Here is a 13,949-nt window from a genome sequence, read left to right on the forward strand (position 1 = left end):
ATTTGTGTTTGTAGGTTTTTTGAATGGGCCTCACATTCTAATGATTTCGACATTGAAGGCTAGATACCTATTGCAAGGAGGTTGCATAGGATTCCTAGCTAGTGGGGTGGATACCACTAAGGTTGTACCAATAGGACCAGTGGAGACTAGAGTGGTCTGTGAGTTTATGGATGTATTCCAAGAAGATCTACATGGGTTACTATTGTACCCTTATTTTAGCACGAGTTCATTCACTTAGCTCGGGGACAGCTGGCAGATAAATACATAGAGAAATGACCAAGGGGAATAATATCTGCTTATTATCCATGTGAGCAACTCGAGATTCATAGTGGTTATACATGATGTTAGGCCTCCTGAGTTTATCCCGAACTAAGGATACGATGGTTATGAAGCCCGACCTTGGAGGAGATATCCAGCTCATGGTAATTCTAGTGTATTGCCTACTCAGAGATCCCCAAAGACGACAGGAACTTGTTTATTCTATTATCAAATCATATCTCAATATAAATGGGAATTATTTGTATTGAATATAGACATTATGTAAATGTGTGATTGACTCAGGAGGTTACCCAAATCTGTCAATGGAATTCCCCTATAAATACTGAGAATATTGGACAGGAAAGGGATGCATTATTCTGTAATACCAAAACTCTACCAAAATAGAGAGAGAAACAAGAATAATATTAACTCGTGGACTAGGTGGATTTTAACCACTGAACCACATAAAAGTTTTGTGTTCTTGAGTGAATTTTGTTTATTGTTCACCACGATGTTGCGATATTTTTGCTATGCAAGTGCACACAGTCGCAATTTGTAATAAAATGGTAAAAACCAAGTATCGTCCTCAAGGACCGATTTATCAATTACCAATCAATCAATCTTTTTGATTCTATTTGATTTAACAATTTTCAGAGATTTCAAATAAAAAGGAATACTAACGAAGCACAATGAAACAAATTAAACAAAATAATAGAGAAAATAAAATTAGGACAATTATGATCCTCTATTTTCCACCATTTAATTTCCTAATGCAAAAATTGTGTCCCCTTCTCTTTATTCAAGAATAAGTTGCAAAAACACTTCATAATCTGGTTAAGATTTACAAAATTCAATCTAAATGACAACTTCCTATATTTCTATGGTAAGTTGAATCATGAAGAAGGCATTAAACACGCAACTCAGAAAAATAGGCAAACAATTTAGATACTTTCGTTCTAAATTAAATTTGCATCCAAACAATCAAAGCATATCAAATTTCACTTTTCATATTTCAATTTGATTCATGAAATAACAATTAGAGGTGATCAATCAATAATTGCACAAGTAACACAAATTGTAAGGAATTGAAAGAGATGAAGACGAACATCAATTTTGCATTAAACCATAAAAAGGGTTTCCAAAAGATTCACATAATAGCCCTAAAGAAGAAATTAGCCCATAATATTCATTCTAGCAATAAGAGAATTCAATTACAAACATAAAAATTGAAGAAGAAGATGAAAACACAGGAATGAATCCTCCAAAATAGTCTTCTCACTCCCAGCCGTCGTACCCTCTTCAGACCTCTCTCTGTCGCACCCTATGTTTCTCCAAAATCCCTACCAATAATTCCCCATGAAAAGACTGAATTGCCCATCAAAAAGTGATCAGATATGTCAAAATCGCGACACCAGCGCTGTCATTGTAGCGCTGTAGCGCTAAAGTCAGAAACAAAATGAAAGAAAATCTAGGCACCAGCGATGTAGCGCTCTTATCATAGCGCTGTAGCGCTAAAGTCAGAGCCAAATCTTCCTGAAAACTGCGTCCAAGCGCCGTAGCGCTGTTGTTGTAGCGCTATAGCGCTAAATTCAGAAACGTCAACCTTCAGAAATCCTTCCTAGCGCTATGGCGCTCCCTTAGTAGCGCTGTAGCGTTACTTATAGAACCCAAAAATCCACAAATCCGTCCCGATTTTGTTCCACTTTCGTTCCATTTCATTATTTGTATCACTTTAGCATTAATCACCCTGAAACATGAACAAACTTGCATAATTCCAAAATAAAATAATCCTAACTAATGAAAAATAGCCTAAAAACTTAGACCATAAACAAGCCTAAAACTCGTTTATCAAACTCCCCCAAACTAAATCTTTACTCGCCCTCGAGTAAATACCAAGTTAAACTAACAAAAAGAAACAAACACAAAACGAACAAGCTAAACCATCATTACCTTCTACACTGCTTTGCCAAAACTCAAGAAATCTCAATTGCAATAATAATAACCAGAATTTCAGCTCAATTGCCTAAAAATCCAATTTGTACAGTTCAATTAAGGAAATCAATAATATATCATGAAAATGACTACAACACTTGGACTCTATCATATATGCTCAACTCATTCCAGTCAATTCCACAAACCAATTTTTCAATATGCTTGCATTACTTAACCTTCTCCACTAATGTCAATAACACGTGTTTTTAAATCAAAAGGACTTTCACAGGTTATAGCGTTAGGCTTAGGCAAGGGTAGATGAAATTGTCATTTAGGCTCAATCATTACCATAAGCATATAAACTTTACACCCAATCTTGATATTCACAACACAATTTAACACAACCCAAAGATCCTCTTTATTTCCAAAGATTGAGAGATTTAAACACTAGAGAGTTTTTTTTTTTTTTTTAATATACTACCTTTCCCCCAAACTTATGCATTTTAATGGGGACATCAAAAGAAAAGTAGTTTCTCTCAAATCTTTTTATTTTTTTTATTTTTTATTTCTCAATCTTTTCTTGAATTTTTTCTATTGCCAACACCAATACACAAGAGTAACACCCATTATAAATCAATCCCCTATTATATTTTATAAGCTCGTGGTACAAATCTAGGAATGGAAAAATAATAAGGTATTCGGTTAAGCTCAAAACAAGTGTTTAATGATAAAAGGTGAACTTTTAGGCTTAAAGAGGGTATCTAGGGAAAATTAAATCAAGGTTGGCTTGAAAAGCACAATCGATCCAATAAAATTGCCTGAATCACTTTTCAAAACACATGTCATCGAGGATTTCGCCTCAAAGGCCAAATAATGCAAGTTCTATCAAATTCAAATTGTCATACCACCAACCCTAGTCAAACATATATAATAAAATCTAAAGTGTTGCATTTTCAAAACATATTAAAAATTTCCCACAAAAGCTTTAAATTAAACTCTAAAACAATTGAACCAAGCACACAGTTGAATTCAATTTCCTTTTCACGAGCAAAGACAAAGCAACAACATACAAGAATGATGGCTTAACAGTTATACTAAACAACCACAGAAAATAACACAAGAGACTAAAAGCTAAACTAAAAAATGCACAAAAATAAAAATAAAACAAAATAAGCTCCCCCCCAAACTCAAGATGCACATTGTCCCCAATGTGATAAAGAAAAGAACAGAGGAAGAGAACTTACCTGACCAGCCCCATCAGTATGGCGGTGGTGGTGGTTGGAACGAAGAACCTTCAAAAGGCTGAGACTGCAGAGGTTGAGGTTCAGGAAAACCAGCAAAGGACGGGGGTGGAGGCGGAGGGTAAAATGGAGAGTACGGTGGATAGGGCGGTGGTGGAGCAAAATAAGTGCGATCCGATTCATCTAGCGACCAGCGGCTCACCAAATTGTTTAACTGAGCCACATGACTCACTTCATAATCATATCGCTGGCCCAAATACTGATTCACCATATGCTGCTATTGAACCACATATTGATTTTGTTGGATTAAATAATCCAACTTATCATTAACTTGCTGCATACTTGAATTACTACTGCCACCCAACTATACTGGTTCAGCTTCTTCCTCCACATCAGTTTCCACACGGCGCTTTCCCCTTTTTCTTGCCTGCGGCACATACAGAGCAGGCTCATGATAATCATTCATCAAATTGATGGACAATAGTTGCTGCAGCGACTGATAAATATCAATAACAAATTCTGGAACACCAGCCTTACAGCACAACATCGTGATGACGGATCCATGGGCCAAACCTCCAGTAGTGTGCCCTTTTTCAATAAAATTAATTTTGGCCTTAATCCAAATACCCGGATTAACACTCATGCCCATCATCAATGCGTACATCAATAAGACTTGATCTTTAGTCAAATCAGACACATGACTAACCGGCATAAATCGAGCACACACAAAGAATGCCCAAAATCTCGCCTCAATGTTAAGCTGGCACGATGCTATACTTTTAGGTAGACTGCCATATATTTTTCCAAAAACTTGTGATATTTTTGCTATGCAAGTGCACACAGTCGCAATTTCTATAGATCCATTCAAGAACTGAGCTTCCTCCTCCTCCTGTTTTATGTGCGGGGCTTTGAACACCTTATTAATTACTTCAGCAGTGAAAGGCACACGCTTACCTCGAACAAAGACTGTATCATTGTGTTTATCTCTTAAGTTTGCATAAAACTCATATACCAATGACACATTAGCCTGTGCCAGTTTAGTTAAAAAATCTCCCCATTTCCTATTCATAAGGTTTGCCTGAACCCGTTCAAAAATCTGATGAGCAAAAGGTTCAGACTGAAATTCCACTTCACGCTCGAGAATCAAAGGCTTTCTAACAAATTTCTCATACCGCTCCTGAGCCTTGAAATTGATAAACCTAGTCTCATCGTACTCATGCTCAGAACTATCCTCCCTTGGTTGAGACGCAGATGCTTGTCCCTTTCCTTTATCCTTATTTCTACCCGCTCTACTCTTGGGAGCCATTATCTACACTCTTACCAACCCACAAGACAGAATTTTGACAGCACTTCCCCTACTAATGGACCCTTTTCCTCTTCAAAAACAGTTACAAAACTCACTCTTTCAAACAAATCAACTAAGATCCCCACACCCAAACAGCAAAAGTGATCCACCCTCAACAATCAAAGCAATTCAATCCCAAATACCACAAAAATCCGAGGAGGAAAGGGGGAAGGACCACTTACCAAACCATTGCAATAGATTCCTTTACGCTTGAATTAGAACAGCCCCTTGAAAATTTCCATCTTCAGCAAGAAATTAGATCAATGAATTTCTAGGGTTTTAAAACAGATTTGGGGAAATTGAAATGGGTTGGAGAAAAAAAAAAAAAAAGCAAAGAAAAGAGAGAAATAGAAGAAGAAATGAATGAGAAAGGGGGAATGTGTGGTGAGATTTCTGGGAATGGGGCTGCAAGGGAAGATCTATGGAGGTTGTGGAGAGGATGGAGGAAAGAAAATGGAAATGAAGAAAAATAAAGTAGAGGAAATGAGGGGGAAAATCGCACCCCTCTGATTTTTTAAAAAAATTCTGGGCCGAGCGCTATAGCGCTATAGGGATAGCGTTGTAGCGCTAATACGCGATTTGGAATTGAGCTTCTGGAACCAGCGCTGTAGTGCCCTCATGACAGCGCTGTAGCGCTGGTAACCTCCCGTGTTTCTTTTTGTTTATGAGATTAGAGCTATAGCGCTAGGGCACTCCAATCACCACATTTCTTTTGTTTTTGTGTTGTTTTTTTTTTTCACGATTTTCACGGTTCAAGTAATACATTAAAATAAAAATAAAAATAAAAACAAATTTCCTTCATTGTTCAAAACCAAATAAAATAAAATAAAATGAATTTACAATTGAGAACTGCCTCCTCAAAGCGCTATCGTTAACGTCATTTAGCCGGACGCTGGACCCCTCTTCAGAGAGGCTTCAGAAGGAGGATAGACTTTGCTTGATCAAAAGTACCACCCAAGTAGGGTTTCAATCTTTGGCCATTGACTTTAAAGGAATCACCTGAGTTTCCCCGAACTTCTACAGAACCATATGGAAAGACTTGAACAACGGTGAATGGTCCTGACCATCGTGACTTCAATTTTCCAGGAAAGAGTCTCAATCTTGAATTAAAAAGAAGTACATTCTACCCTGGTTGGAACTCTTTCCTGACTAAGTTCTTGTCATGCCAAGCCTTGGTTCTCTCCTTATAAATCTTGGCATTTTCATAAGCCTCATTTCTAAACTCATCAAGTTCATTCAGTTGCAACGACCTTCGTTCACTGGCTGCACTCGAATCAAAATTCAATTTTTTCATAGCCCAGAATGCCCTGTGCTCCAACTCAACAAGTAAATGACATGCTTTACCAAACACCAACCTGTAAGGAGACATACCTATTGGTGTTTTGAATGAAATTATGTATGCCCAAATCTCATCATCTAACTTCTTCGACCAATTTTTCCTTGAACTGCCAACGGTCTTCTCAAGGATGCTCTTGATTTCTCTGTTTGAAATTTCAGCTTGCCCATTTGATTGAGGATGGTAAGGCAAAGCTTTTCGATGATATACTCCATAACGAGCCAGCAATGCATCAAGTTGCTTATTCACAAAGTGTTTCCCTTCATCACTAATAAGAGCTCGGGGAGTGCCAAATCTAGTAAAAATATGTTTATGCAGAAAATTAAGCACAGTTTTACCGCCATTAGCTCTAGTTGCTGCAGCCTCCACCCATTTGGATACATAATCTACTGCCAATAGAATATATTCATTGTTGTAAGATGGTGGAAAAGGCCCCATGAAATCGATCCCCCATACATCAAACAATTCCACTACAAGAATCCCCTGTAAAGGCATTTCATTTCTCCTCGAGATATTACCAGTTCGCTGACATCTATCACATGCCTTGACAAAAACATTGGCATCCTTGAATAATGAAGGCCAATAGAAACTACTTTGTAATACCTTGGCCGCCGTTCTTGATGCTCCAAAGTGCCCTCCACATTGTTGAGTGTGACAGTGATTAAGAATGGATTGCATCTCTTCTTCAGGAACACACCTTCTAATAATCTGATCAACACAATGTCTATAGAGAATAGGCTCCTCCAAATAGTAATGTTTCACCTCAGAAAATAATTTCTTTAATTGCTGCTTTGACATTTCAGGAGGCACAATCTTGGCAACCAAGAAGTTCACTATGTCAGCAAACCAAGGGACAGCTAAAGTCTCACTTAACCCAAACAACTGCTCATCAGGAAAGTGATCATTGATTTGCACTGTTTTCTTATTTTTAGTCTCCTCCACCTCAAGTCTAGAGAGATGATCAGCTACCACATTCTCGCTGCCCTTCTTGTCACGAATTTCCATGTCAAATTCTTGAAGCAAAAGAATCCATCTAATCAGGCGGGGCTTGGCATCTTTCTTTGACATCAAGTATTTAATGGCAGAGTGATCAGTGTAGACAATCACTTTGTTACCAATCAGATATGGTCTAAATTTGTCACAACCAAACACAGTAGCTAGCAGCTCTTTTTTTGTAGTAGCATAATTCAGTTGAGCATCATTTAGAGTTCGACTAGCATAATAAATAGACCTAAATACCTTGTCAATTCGCTGTCCCAAAACTGCCCCCACTGCGTAGTCACTGGCATCACACATCAACTCAAAAGACAATTCCCAATTCGGAGCTATCACAATTGGAGCATAAATAAGCTTTTCTTTCAAGAAATTGAAAGCCCTCAAACATTCATCATTAAAATCAAAGATAACTCCATTCATAAGCAGATTTGAGAAGGGCTTGGACACTTTAGAGAAATCTTTTATGAATCTTCGATAGAACCCAGCGTGACCAAGAAAACTTCTAACTCCTTTGACTGAAACTGGTGGAGGCAACTTTTCAATGGTAGAAATTTTTGCTCTATCTACCTCAATTCCCTCACTCGAAATTTTATGGCCAAGAACTGTAATGCCCTGGATTCCCTATTAGGGTTAACGGCTGGATTAGTAGGCCGGGAGGGCCATAATTGTTTAATTATGCCATTTAATGTGTTTATGCATGTTTATGAGAATTATATTATAATATAATGTTAATTGTATGCATATCGATGTTATTTGTTGAGACCACATTATGATGTGGGTTTGTTCGAGCTATTCGACTTGAGACGATCGTAGAATATTGATTAGCGGTTTAGTCACAATGGGATTAAGTGTCGGGACTTGGGTTGAGTCTCGGGGTGATTTTGATGATTAGAGAGTTACTGGGAGATAAAGGGTAACGGGTTGTGAATTATTGGTGTTTGTGATTATTGAGAATAGCGGGAATTGGAGAGCGTTAATTATGATTAACGGGATAGGAGGGAAGTACCAAATTTACCCTTGGGAGCCTTTAGAAAGTATTAATTGACCTAGGAGTAAAATGTAAATTTCACCCCTAGGATAGATATAACTCTTGATGGCTGAAGAAAATGATGGAAAAACAGAGTATACTTTAGAGTTCTCCCGTACCTTCTTCTCCTCACTGTTCTTTGTGGTTTCTGAACCAATTTTTAGGATTCAAGCTTAGGAAGCGAGCCTTGGGAGTTTGGGAGTGTGTTCCACCATTGAAGAGCATCCTAGGCCAAGCTTTGGGTAAGTTTCTAACCATGGTTTTCTTTGGTTTGCTCTGTTTTGGTTTTGTTTTGCAGCTGAGTTTACTAGGGTGAATTCATGGTTTTTGTTGGGAGCTTTGGCTAGGGTTCTCATGTTTGTGATGTTTGGGGTGTGTTGGGATGGATTTTTGGTTTATTTGGCATCAAGAATAGGCTTTGGAAGCTTGGAAATCGAGTTAGAATCGAAGAAGTTGAAGAAGGTCGGTTCAGGGGTGTTTGGGCCTGGAGGTAGCGCTACAGCACCCACCTTAGGGCGCTATAGTGCTCCTCAGGAGGCTTTTTGGTGCTTGGGAGGTTCTGTGTAGAGCGTTGTGGCGCTAGGGGTTGAGCGCTGTAGCGCTATCCTGTTCCTTTCAAACCCCGTTTTGAGTGTTTTTAAGGGTTTTTGACTTGGGGTTTCAATCCCTAAGGCCCGGGATCGAATCTACTCACCGTGTGGGCATGTTTCGAGGTCCCGAGGGTGGTGCTTAGGTTAAGACCCTATTATTGTGGATTCTCATTAATGGAGGTTATAATTGGTTGTGATTAGGTAACCGCTAAGAAACTAAAAGATCGATCGTTCTCAGGGGTCGTCTTTATCATACTTCTCACTCGAACTTGAGGTAAGAAAACAGTATATGAATACAGTTGCACCCTGTATAGGTATGTGACATGCATGGTTTGATATTGAGGCATGTTGGTTGATATATGTGAACGTGGATTGTGTATTGAATGCTAGTGAACGCAGATTATCTGTTTATGACACTGACTAGTCAGGGACCGACTCTAAAGTCGATGATCACGCATTGAATGGCTCTATGGCATTAATGCAGGACCGACCCCAAGGTCGAAGAACTTATAAGCGCTTTCCTGGTCTACGACCAGAAGACTATAGCCAGGGTATATGACCCCGGTGACCGCTTGTCACGTGGCTAAGGAACGTTGTCCATAGCTTCGACTCTAGAGTCGTGAGGAAGGTTATGATGGTGACTAATCACCATGCACCTGTCCTAGTCGAACATATGAAAGAATCACTTTTCAGTTAAGCCCTGGTGACTCTATCGTCACATGGCTAGAAGGAGCGGTGCTTATTATTGTGACTCCTGGTTATTGTCACCTATTTGCTGGACTGATAGTCCTGAATGGTTATTATGGTCGATGTTGATATTATATCATGTTTTATTGTGTTTACTTACTGGGCCTTGGCTCATGGGTGCTTTGTGGTGCAGGTAAAGGAAAGGAAAAGCTTGACCAGCCCTGAGTGGAGAGCTTTGGCGATGTTGTATACATACAGGGCCGCTTGACCGCCACGGTCAAGGAGTTCTCAGAGGTACTAGGTGTTTACCCTATTTTTGCCGCTTAAGCCGGCGGGGATTGTAAATTTGGGACTGTAGCGACTCTTTTGTAATATGAACTACCTGTAAAAAATTTGAAAGGCTCATGAGCAGTTTATTTACTTAATGAAATGTACCCTTTCCTTTTTGCTGGTTTTCTACCTTAACCTGATATTAACACTTAGATCACGTTTTTAACCAAAGGACTCGGGTAGCGGGTCAAATTTTCGGTTCACCGTTCACCGTAACTGTTCTGGGGTAACCAGGGCGTTACAAGAACAATCCCCTCTTTCACCATAAAATGGCATTTCTCCTAATTCAACACCAGATTTGCCTTCTCACAACGATTCAGCACGTTCTCCAAGTTACCCAAACAGAGGTCAAATGATGAGCCAAAAACAGAGAAATCATCCATGAATATCTCAATACACCGTTCTACTATATCTGAAAATATGGCCATCATGCACCGTTGAAATGTTGCAGGGGCATTACATAGTCCAAATGGCATTCTCCTGAAAGCAAATGTGCCATAGGGACATGTAAAAGTTGTTTTCTCTTGATCCTCTGGTACAATAGCGATCTGATGATACCCAGAATACCCATCCAAGAAACAGTAGTAGCTATGTCCTGCCAATCTGTCAAGCATCTGATCAAGGAAAGGCAAAGGAAAATGATCCTTCCTTGTTGCCTTGTTGAGCTTGCGGTAATCTATACAAATCTGCCACCCCGTTACAGTTCTTGTTGGAATGAGTTCATTGTTCTCATTTTTCACCACTGTCATACCACCCTTTTTAGTTACCACTTGCATAGGGCTCACCCATGCGCTATCAGAAATTGGGTAGATCACTCCAACATCCAACCATTTAAGAATTTGCTCCAGTACTACTTCCTTCATGGCTGGATTGAGTCTTCTCTGGGCCTCTATGGATGGCTTGCTATTTTCCTCCAATAATATTTTATGCATTACTGTCGATGGGCTTATTCCTCTAATATCCGCCAAGGTCCACCCAATGGCCAATTTATGCTCCCTTAAAACCCTCAACAGTTTCTCCAATTCTATCTTTGACAGGTCAGCTGACACAATGACAGGTAAAGTTTCATTCTCTCCCAAGTAAGCATACCGCAAGTGGTCTGGGAGAACCTTCAATTCCAGCTGTGGTGGCTGCTGAATGGATGTTAGTGGTTTATCAGGCGCATCTGCTAATTCTTGAAACTTCTTCCAGTATGGCAAGAAGGAGTTGATCCAGTTCACACAATCTCTTATCTCAGTATCATCATCATCATCGACCTCATCACCCAATAATACTGCCTCTAAGGCCTCACTACTCATCCTTCTCTTCGAAACTGCCTTTTCTATCACATCCACACTAAAGCAACTGTCACTAGCCACCGGATACTTCATAGACTTGAAGACATTAAAGACCACCTCATCTCCTTGAACTCTAAGATTAAGCTCTCCTTTGTGAACATCAATAAGAGCTTGGCCTGTGGCTAGAAATGGCCTACCGAGAATAATTGGTACATCTGTATCCTCCTCCATGTCCAAAACGATAAAGTCAGCTGGAAATATGAACTTATCCACCTTCACAAGAACATCTTCAATAATACCCCGTGGATGTGTCAACGATCGGTCTGCGAGCTGTAAAGTGACAGTTGTTGGTTTTGCCTCCCCCAAACCAAGTCTTCTAAACACAGATAAGGGCATCAGATTAATACTCGCCCCCAGATCACATAAAGCATGTTTGCATTCAAATTTTCCAATGGTGCAAGGTATGGTGAAGCTCCCCGGATCTCTCAGTTTTTGGGGTAGCTTTCTCTGTAATATCGCGCTGCACTCTTCAGTGAGTGCTACAGTCTCATATTCCTCCATCCTCCTTTTCTTTGAAAGAATCTCCTTCGTGAAGTTCACATAGCCGGGCATCTGCTCCAAAGCCTCAGCGAAAGAAATGTTTATGTGCAGCTTTTTAAACACCTCTAAAAACTTAGAAAACTGTTTATCAAGTGTAGTCTTTATAAGCCTCTCAGGGTATGGAACTCGAACTGACTGCTCATTAACAACTGGCAGACTCTTTTCTGAAAGCTGGGTGCCTTGAGTAACCTCTGAATCAGACTGTTCACCCATCTCTCCATTCTGAACCACTGCCTGTGGAGATCTAAACTGCTCAATTTGCTTCCCACTCCTCACAGTAATTGCCTGAACTTGCTCCTTAGGGTTGACTTCAGTATTACTGGGCAAATTTCCCTACGGTCTGTTATTGAGCATATTGGCCAACTGCCCAACTTGTGTTTCCAGGTTTCTGATAGAAGATCTAGTCTCTGTCATAAATCGAGTTTGAGTATTGGTGAGGGTCAATAATGCAGCTTGCAGTTCATTAGGCCTTTCAGGTGGATCTTGATTCATTGATTATTGAGGCCTAGGCTGTTGTGATGACGAAGCTTGATGCATAGGTGGCTAAGGCATGTTATTCTGACATTGGCCCTGAAACTGAGGTTGTTGGCCTTGATTATTCTTCCAAGAAAAATTGGGATGATTGCGCCACCCAGGATTGTAAGTATTGGAGAATGGATTATTGAGTGGCCTTTGAAAGTTTCCCACCGCTTGAACTTGAGCATGATCCATCGGAGTATTATTATTCATACTAATAGGGCACTAATCGACAGAATGTGAACCACCACACATTTCACACCTCACTGCCATCTGAACCGCATTAGCAGATACAATGCTCTGTTGTAACTGTTTCGTCAAGGAGGCTACTTGTGCTATTAGAGCAGTGATTGCATCCAGCTCATGCACCCCAGCCACCTTTCTGACCCCTGATGATCTTTCCTCAGACCACTGATGATTGTTTGTGGTCATGTCCTCTAGCAGCTCATAAGCACCAGTTGCACTCTTGCTCATAAAAGTGCCACCCGCTGTAGCATCAATAATGGTTCTAGTTGTAGGACATAAACCATTGTAAAAATTTTGTATTAGCATCCACTATTCAATGCCATGATGAGGACATCTTCTCAAGAGTTCCTTAAACCGTTCCCAAGCTTCATACAATGACTCTCCATCATTCTAGCAAAAATTATTAATCTCTCCCCTCAATTTAGCAACTTTGGAAGGAGGGAAGAATTTTGACAAAAACTTCTAAGCTAGATCTTGCCAGGTGACAATAGAGTTTGGTTGCAAAGAGTTCAGCCAACTTTTAGCTCTGTCCCTCAGAGAAAATGGGAAAAGTCTAAGCTTAATAGCGTCATCACTCACCCCATTGTATCTAAAAGTTCCACACAGCTCCAAAAAATTAGACAGATGGGCGTGAGGATCTTCAGAAGGCAACCCATTAAATTGAACAGAGGATTGCACCATTTGTAGAATAGCTAGCTGGATTTCAAAATTGTTAGCCTCTACAACTGGTGGGCGTATACTATTTTGTACTCCCGTCAGAGTGGGCAGTACATAATCTCTCAGGCTCCTCTCAGCATTGTTCTGAGCCTGACCCCCTTGTACAATTTCAGGAATTAAAGCATTCCTGCCATCCCCTTCATTTTGTGCCATCTTCACAGATTTATGGGCCTCCCTCTTGTTCTTTCTGTTTTGCTTACAAGACTTTTCAATCTCAGGATTCAAAGGAACAAGACTGTCTGCTCCTCTTCTGCCACGCATATACCAAAATTCACTTGAGATAGAAAAATTAAGCAACTAAACAAATTAGAAACAAGAGAAATTAAAATCAAATTAGAATAAAAATTAATTAGACTGATATTGATAATTATTTTCAGTCCCCAGCAACGGCACCAAAAACTTGTTGCTATATTTTTGCTATGCAAGTGCACACAGTCGCAATTTGTAATAAAATGGTAAAAACCAAGTATCGTCCTCAAGGACCAATTTATCAATTACCAATCAATCAATATTTTTTATTCTATTTGATTAAAAAAATTTCAGAGATTTCAAATAAAAAGGAATACTAATGAAGCACAATGAAACAAATTAAACAAAATAACAGAGAAAATAAAATTAGGACAATTATGATCCTCTATTTTCCACCCTTTTATTTCCTAATGCAAAAATTATGTCCCCTTCTCTCTATTCAAGAATAAGTTGCAAAAACACTTCATAATCTGGTTAAGATTTACAAAATTCAATCTAAATGACAAATTCCTATATTTCTATGGTAAGTTGAATCATGAAGAGGCATTAAACACGCAACTCAGAAAAATAGGCAAACAATTTAAATACTTTCGTTCTAAATT

At 39.4% G+C, this 13,949-nt stretch overlaps 1 non-coding gene across 1 annotated transcript; it reads left to right on the forward strand.

The window, feature by feature from the left end:
* Window positions 1-12,697: 12,697 nt before the first annotated feature.
* LOC133798870 (small nucleolar RNA R71) lies at window positions 12,698-12,804 on the forward strand. Its single transcript, XR_009876087.1, has one exon. It is a non-coding gene; the product is annotated as a small nucleolar RNA R71 (small nucleolar RNA).
* The last annotated feature ends 1,145 nt before the right edge of the window (window positions 12,805-13,949 follow it).

Source organism: Humulus lupulus, chromosome 8 (assembly GCF_963169125.1).
Source record: "Humulus lupulus chromosome 8, drHumLupu1.1, whole genome shotgun sequence".
NCBI lineage: Eukaryota > Viridiplantae > Streptophyta > Magnoliopsida > Rosales > Cannabaceae > Humulus > Humulus lupulus.